Source organism: Lissotriton helveticus, chromosome 2_1 (assembly GCF_964261635.1).
Source record: "Lissotriton helveticus chromosome 2_1, aLisHel1.1, whole genome shotgun sequence".
Classification (NCBI taxonomy): Eukaryota; Metazoa; Chordata; class Amphibia; order Caudata; family Salamandridae; genus Lissotriton; species Lissotriton helveticus.
Window position 1 is genome coordinate 345,981,468 of NC_136059.1, and position 7,274 is coordinate 345,988,741.

Genomic DNA, 7,274 nt, shown 5'->3' on the forward strand with positions numbered 1-7,274 from the left:
ATTTTTAAAGGGACAGAGGTGGAGGATGCAATAGAGGTTCTGTTTTCATCACAGATAAAGTTCCACCAAGTGTGGACAGAAAGCTTACAGTTATCCTTCCAACACAATAAAATAACTTTAAATGCAAGAGCAATAAACAGGTCTAATAACTTAGCAGAAGAAGATACAATTTCAATATCATCAGATAAGGAACCTAAAAACACATTCAGTAGAGATATCGGGGAGGAGAAAGAAAACATTGGCATGCAGATGTTCCATACTTCAGACCAAAATGATAAAACAGGGGAACAGTCGTATAGTTGGTGTTTAAGAGTACCAGGTTCCTTGGAACATGACCAACATAAAGGTGAGGAAACTTGAGAGAACATATGGATACTAACCGGGGTAATAACCACTCTATGATATATAAAGAATAGAGATTGCGCAATACGTGCAGCAACTGAGATTTTAAAAAGTTTGGACCATAAACGATCCCACACTGCAATAGATAAGGAGACATCAAGGTCAGTCTCCCAAACAGTCTCTACATTTAATTTAGAACGTTCTGAAACATTAGATAACAAAATTGAATATACAAGTGCAGCTTTAGGTATTTGAGTAGAAAATAAAGGGTACAGTGGAGTGGTGGGGGTGAAGGAAGAAAAAGAAAGAGATGGGGAGAGGGAAGATAAGTGAAATCACTCTCCAGGAAATTACTACAGCCATCAACCGTCTTAAAAAATCAAAAGCCCCTGGCCCTGATGGTTTACCTGTTGAGTTTTATTCTTCTTTTCACTCTTTTTTTGCACCTAAACTCCTTCAATTATTTAATTCTTTTATCTCAGATGCCAAAGCCTCTGGGTCCTTTTTGGACGCTCTCATTGTCATTATTCTCAAACCTGATAAAGATCATTCGCAATGTAAAAACTATCGCCCCATATCATTAATTAATTATGATTGCACAATTTTTGCTAAAATCCTTGCCTCTCGTCTAGATTCTCTTATTCCCTATTTAATCAAAACAGACCAAGTGGGTTTTGTGAAGGGTAGACTTGCTGCTGATAATGCTCGCTTGTTTTCCAATGTCATTGCTCATGCTAAAAATGTTAAAGTCCCATTGGTGGCCCTCTCCCTAGACGCTGAAAAAGCTTTTGATCGTATTAATTGGCAATTCATGTTACGTACCCTTAAATGGTTTGGTTTTGGTCCCTCTTTCATTTTCTTGGTTCAACTTCTTTATTCTTCTCCTCGTGCCAGTATTTTTGTTAACAACCAATTCTCTAGATTTTTTTCATTGAACAGAGGCACGAGACAAAGCTGTCCCCTTTCCCCGTTATTATTTATTTTATGTCTCGAGCCTTTTTTAGAGCGTATTCGTTCCAACTCTAATATTACTGGATTTATGCTCTCCTCTACAGAAACTAAACTGTCTGCCTATGCAGAAGATGTCCTGATATATATGTCCAATCCGGAATCCTCCCTTCCACATTTTTTGAATGAGGTTAGTTTGTACTCCTTCATATCAGGTTATAAGCTTAATTTATCCAAAACGGAAGTTCTACCCCTTAATCCACTCTGTTTCCAGTACATGTTTAATAATACTGATTTTACATGGTGTCCCTCCAAACTTAAATACCTTGGTATATGGTTTTCTTCCTCCTTAAAAGACACCCTTAAATTAACCTTTGATTCATTACTTAACAAACTTCAATCCCTTCTTCGAATTTGGTCCCCCTTATTCCTATCCGGGTGGGGTAGATTAGATACTATTAAAATGATGATTACCCCACATGTTCTCTATACTGTTTCCATGCTCCCTTTTAAAATTCCTAAATCCTATTTTGCACGAATTAATTCTCTTTGTAGAAATTTTTTGTGGAATAACAAACATCCGTGCATTGCACTGCACAAGTTAATTCGACCTAAACAAGAAGGTGGTGTTCGTTTTCCTGATTTTAAAATCATACCATTCTGCCTTTTTAATCAAACAGTCCTTTTCCTTGGCTTATGACTTCATGGACACACCTGTGCCTAAGTGGGTTCTCCTAGAACGCTCCCTTCTCAAAGATTTCTCATTTCAGCATATTGTTTTCATGTCAAATTGCACTTTTCTATTCAAATGTCCCATTTTGAAATAGTCCCAATTTCTACTACAAACTGTTTTTTTTTCTACTCTATCCCCTCTTCAGTGTTTCTTAGCCTCTGTGGTGTGGTACAACAAATTCATTAGATATAAAGGTAAATCATTTTACTTTAAACCCTGGAAAGAAAAGGGTATCCTATTTGTACATCAGTTCTTTGTTGATTCATCCCTTATTCCCTTCCCAACACTACAAAATGTATTTTATTTGCCTTCATCATTTCTTTCTGAATATACCATTATAACATCTTCCATCCAATCTCACTTAGAATTATATTTCTGAACAATACGCATTTTCTCAGAATGACGAGATGACATGGACATGCAGATGACTATAGAAACACACTTAACATGTCCTTTGAGAGTAGTGCATATGTGGGAAAGAAAGGGCAAAAAATTAACAGACTGATGGAATCTTAGCAAAACTATTTAACCCAAAATTGTTGAGTAAAAGTTGAATAACGTTAATCTAGCACTCAAAGACGAGCAAACCTATGTTTAAAAATGTTGTGTCATCACAGTATAATAATTGCTTCAGAGGAGGCCTTGTTGTCCCTTAAGTAACACAGAACGTGCCAGCAGCGATCGATCCTCTTGGTCCATTCACAGGGGGGTTACCCTCAATTATGTTAGAATGTTCCCAACGAAAATGAAGCAATTTCCTCCACGTGTGTCAAATTAAAGAGAGTATCCTGACAACACAGATTCACCTGAATTATACCTCATGCACTATGCGCTGAGCAATTTGAGGGCTTCTGCACAGATTTCATCCCCAGTGATGTGTCCCAGGTTCTGGAAGGAAGGCAGATGAGCCTTTGAGCAGAACCAGGCCTGAATGTGCAGGAGAAAAATGCCTCTTCCAGAATCGCCAACAAGCATGAAGGGGCTCTCAAACTTTCTTCAGAGGCCAGGAAGATGCTGGCAAACAGGGAGGGACATGTGGGGCTACCATTATCTCACTTATTATGAACAAAGATTATAGGCGCACAATTAAACAGGGTGGGTCAGTGCTTCCAAGCTGCCAACCAATGAAATAATCGGGGCACTTGACTAGACTCTCGGTTGGACACATGTCTATTTCAATGCATTATTTACATAATAAGCCCCAAAGCTTCAAGAACAATTACGTCATCACTTGAGATCAATAAGATATATAGGTCAAATTACATCCTGCTCGGGCAAATCAGAACCCACTTACCATATTTTTGTATTCTCCGTATTTGTTACTCTATTTCTCAGAATATACAGCCAATAGCAACATGGAAGCACTTAGTAGTAAGTCCAAAGCACAATCCGCCAATAAAATTACCCTCTAGGTGAGGCTTTGGTCTTGTGCTTCCTCAGAGTTCTTTGAGTTGTTGGTAAGAAAACTGAATGGGGAAACTGTATCATGGAAATACCCACATTCATATGCAACTTGTAAAGTAGTCCAAATAAAAAATCCACGCAGTTTAAAGTACATCCATTTTAAAGACAACAATCATGAGTAAAAGTGTGTAATTCTGAATAAAACACAATCTCCCTGTAAATAAAAATGCAAGTATGTGTGACACTTAATGCAATTGTAAATTTGTGAAATGTGATGCCATTGTGCAATTCAAATATGTAAAATGCCTAATTGATATTTCTGAGCTGGCATCAATTAATTTACAGAGATAGATTTATACTTTTAAAATACCAATACATAATGTTCATAAGACATATCCGTTTATGCTCTTCTCAGGGAGTGATTGTCATTATGTTGGCTCTTTCAGAAGGCGCCGTGACGTCACAACTGACTTATCATTAAAATAGAGCCGCAATTACATTTTCTTAATATATGCGATACTGATGTCACAACTAGACTAGTAAATACATTATGTATAGTTTTTTAATATTGCAAGCTTCCACAAGAGTTTGCAACCTAGCCTGGGGTGAATGCTGCCATGTGGCGTAACGTAAAATGACGTCCCCTCACCCTCTGGCTGGCAGAATGTGATGTAGTGCCCCTGGATCTCCCATATTCATTGATTTTGGACTGAATGGGGGCCGCTGGAGTGTTGAGGCCCACTGATTGGGTGGCCCCACCCCATTCCCCCAGCAGGGGCTGCATGAGCCTGCATTACGCCCCTGAATGATGATTTAATGCACCCTCAAACAATTCTGGCAGCTCTGAAGCTAGACGGATAGAAACGACATCCGTGGTACTTCGCAGTATAAGTATTTCAGATGTCGTAGTTTGTGAAAGCAAAATAATTGAAAGGTATTCTTGTTTTTCTGCAGAGTGAAACTCGGACAATGAAATAAAAATGTGCCAAGTTCACAAATAATTATCAATTTAATGAAAACACAAATCCAAACGGAGGAAAAACGCATCTACATTCGACAGTAACTCAGTAGCATAAAACAGCATTAACTGTATTATAAATGCATGCTTGCTCCAGGCTGTAGGGCACAGTGCATTAGTTTGTTCGAACTTCTGGAAGCTGCATCGTTTTGTCGTACCTTTTACGTCTACAAAAGTAAATCTCATTTGAACCGGATTGCATTAGAAGGAAGGCTGTTTGCCTGAATATCCGTAAAAGTAATTTAAAAAAATGTTCGTTTTACCTTCAAAGTCTTCTCTGTATCACGCTGCTTCAACCTGAAACTATGGACTCTCCTACATTTAGCGTGAGGACTGGGACCCCGCCCTCGCAATGTCCACTCCCTTTTCTGATTGGGCTAAGTATATCCAGGTGGCTAAACCTCGGAGGATGATTCGTAGACTGTACTGCCAGTCTTAAAGTGTTGTTGTCACACAGCCCAGTCGTTTCTAGGATCGAGCCTTCGTTGCTAAGGAAGCCCAGGTTTCCTTTGGAGGAGGGGTGAGCACAAACACCGGGCTCCAGCGCAGCATACTGCCTAGCGAAGGCTACACAGCAAGCATTTTACGTCATTTATTAATATTCAACCAGTAATAATACCTTTCAGAGGCACATTTGGGCTACTACTTTCGCTTTGGAATTTTATAGTGTCTCAATCCTACAAAAAATAGTTTAATTAAAAATGGGAAAAAATGTGTTGATACTTTAAGAATCAGCATAATTTGATTCTGATCAAATCACTTAGTCTACCTGTGTCTAAAAAACAATAAACATGAATGCGATCTTTGGGTCGAGTTCGCGCAGTACAAAAAAAAAAAGGTTTGCACCGCATACAGTGTTTCAGATTTTAAAGTCTGTAGAAGTGATATCAGTCGAATGCTGTCCTTACAATGAAGAGGTCACGAATTACACCTCATTTAAAGTGGAAATTCTAAAACTGATGGTTTTACCACAAGTAATGATTAATCAACGGATATATATATATATATATATATATATATATATATATATATATATATATATATATATATATATATATATATATATATATATATATATATATATATTCACTGAAAAAAACCATAGGTTATAGACCATATATAGTTAGGAATTAGCATTTACAAAACCTTGAAAATTCACTGAAAAAACCATAGGTTATAGACCATATATAGTTAGGAATTAGCATTTAAAAAACCTTATTTTACTCACACAAAACCATTGAAATTCCATATATAGTTAGTTGCACTAACTATATATCGCGCACCCGCAATCCACTGCTGATCATGTCACATATTACATCATTCATGACATGGTCAGTGACATCACTGATGACATCACTGATGACATCTCAAATGACATCACTGATGACATCTCAAATGACATCACTGATGACATCACTGATGACATCTCAAATGACATCACTGATGACTACATCCAGTGACTGTATAATTCTGTAAAGTTAAAATATGTCTTACATATTGAAGAATGAGTGGATGTATAAGTGTCTTGATGAAGGATTTAGTAGGGGCATGGCTGACTGTATGAGTGACTGATTAAATGTGTCTCACTGAGTGCATGGGTTAGTGACTAAACTGTCTTAATTTGTGCATCATTATGTCTGTTGTTCTGTAAACTGCTGCATGTGTTGATCATTAGCTATATGATTAACTGTATGGGTTATTGATTGGTTGCCCAAGCATTTGTATGGGAGACTGAGTGTGTGTCTGGGTGGCTGGGAGGTGTATGACTCTCTGCATAGATGTGTGAGCAGTTGATTGACTAGATGTATGGGTTCAAAAGTGCATGTGGAAACAGCTGTATGGGCGGTTGACTGTGTGCATGAGTGTATTGGTGAGTGAATGGATATCTCAGTGCTACATGTCAAAGTAAGTACATATGTAAAACACAGTACATGTGAGAGTTGACATATATAAATAACTGTACATAAGAGCCAGTGAATGTGTGAGTGGCTGTATGGATCATTGTGAACTTGTATCCAGGATTGTATAAGTGAGTAAATATGTTTTAGTATATGTTTGAATAAGTAAGGTGTGTATAACTGTATAGTTGAGGAAATGGAGGTGTGATTGATTCTTTGCATGACTGACTAAGTGTCTGAGTAACTCCATGGATGAGTGACAGTCTATGAGTGTCTGTTTACACTGAGTGTATCTAAGGTTATATTAGAGTCTGAAGAGGTTCATCGTATTATCACATGAATGATGTCATCAGTGATGTGATCAGTAATGTCAAATGAGATATCATCAGTGATGTCATTTGAGATGTCATCAGTGATGTCATCAGTGATGTCATTTGAGATGTCATCAGTGATGTCATCAGTGATGTCATTTGAGATGTCATCAGTGATGTCATCAGTGATGTCACTGACCATGTCATGAATGATGTAATATGTGACATGATCAGCAGTGGATTGCGGGTGCGCGATATATAGTTAGTGCAACTAACTATATATGGAATTTCAATGGTTTTGTGTGAGTAAAATAAGGTTTTTTAAATGCTAATTCCTAACTATATATGGTCTATAACCTATGGTTTTTTCAGTGAATTTTCAAGGTTTTGTAAATGCTAATTCCTAACTATATATGGTCTATAACCTATGGTTTTTTCAGTGAATTTCATTGGTTTTTTAATAGCTAATATCAAAACCTTTACAATGTATTATTCTTTAAATAGAAAAATATTTTTTACATATTTTTAATACAATTTTTTTTTAATTATTTTTTTTGTTACGCTCCCGGTACGCGAACCGGTTAGCTTCCCGTTAGCTCAATCCGGAGGCGCGACCCGGT

At 37.4% G+C, this 7,274-nt stretch overlaps 1 protein-coding gene across 2 annotated transcripts in view; it reads right to left on the reverse strand.

Moving 5' to 3' along the window:
* CAPSL (calcyphosine like) overlaps positions 1–4,839 on the reverse strand; it is a 173,010-nt gene extending 168,171 nt beyond the window's left edge. For both annotated transcript variants that reach the window (XM_078674943.1, XM_078674942.1), the window contains exon 1: positions 4,709–4,839. The gene's annotated coding sequence lies outside the window, so the exon portion shown is untranslated. The remainder of the gene's footprint in view (positions 1–4,708) is intronic.
* Between the last annotated feature and the right edge of the window lie 2,435 nt (positions 4,840–7,274).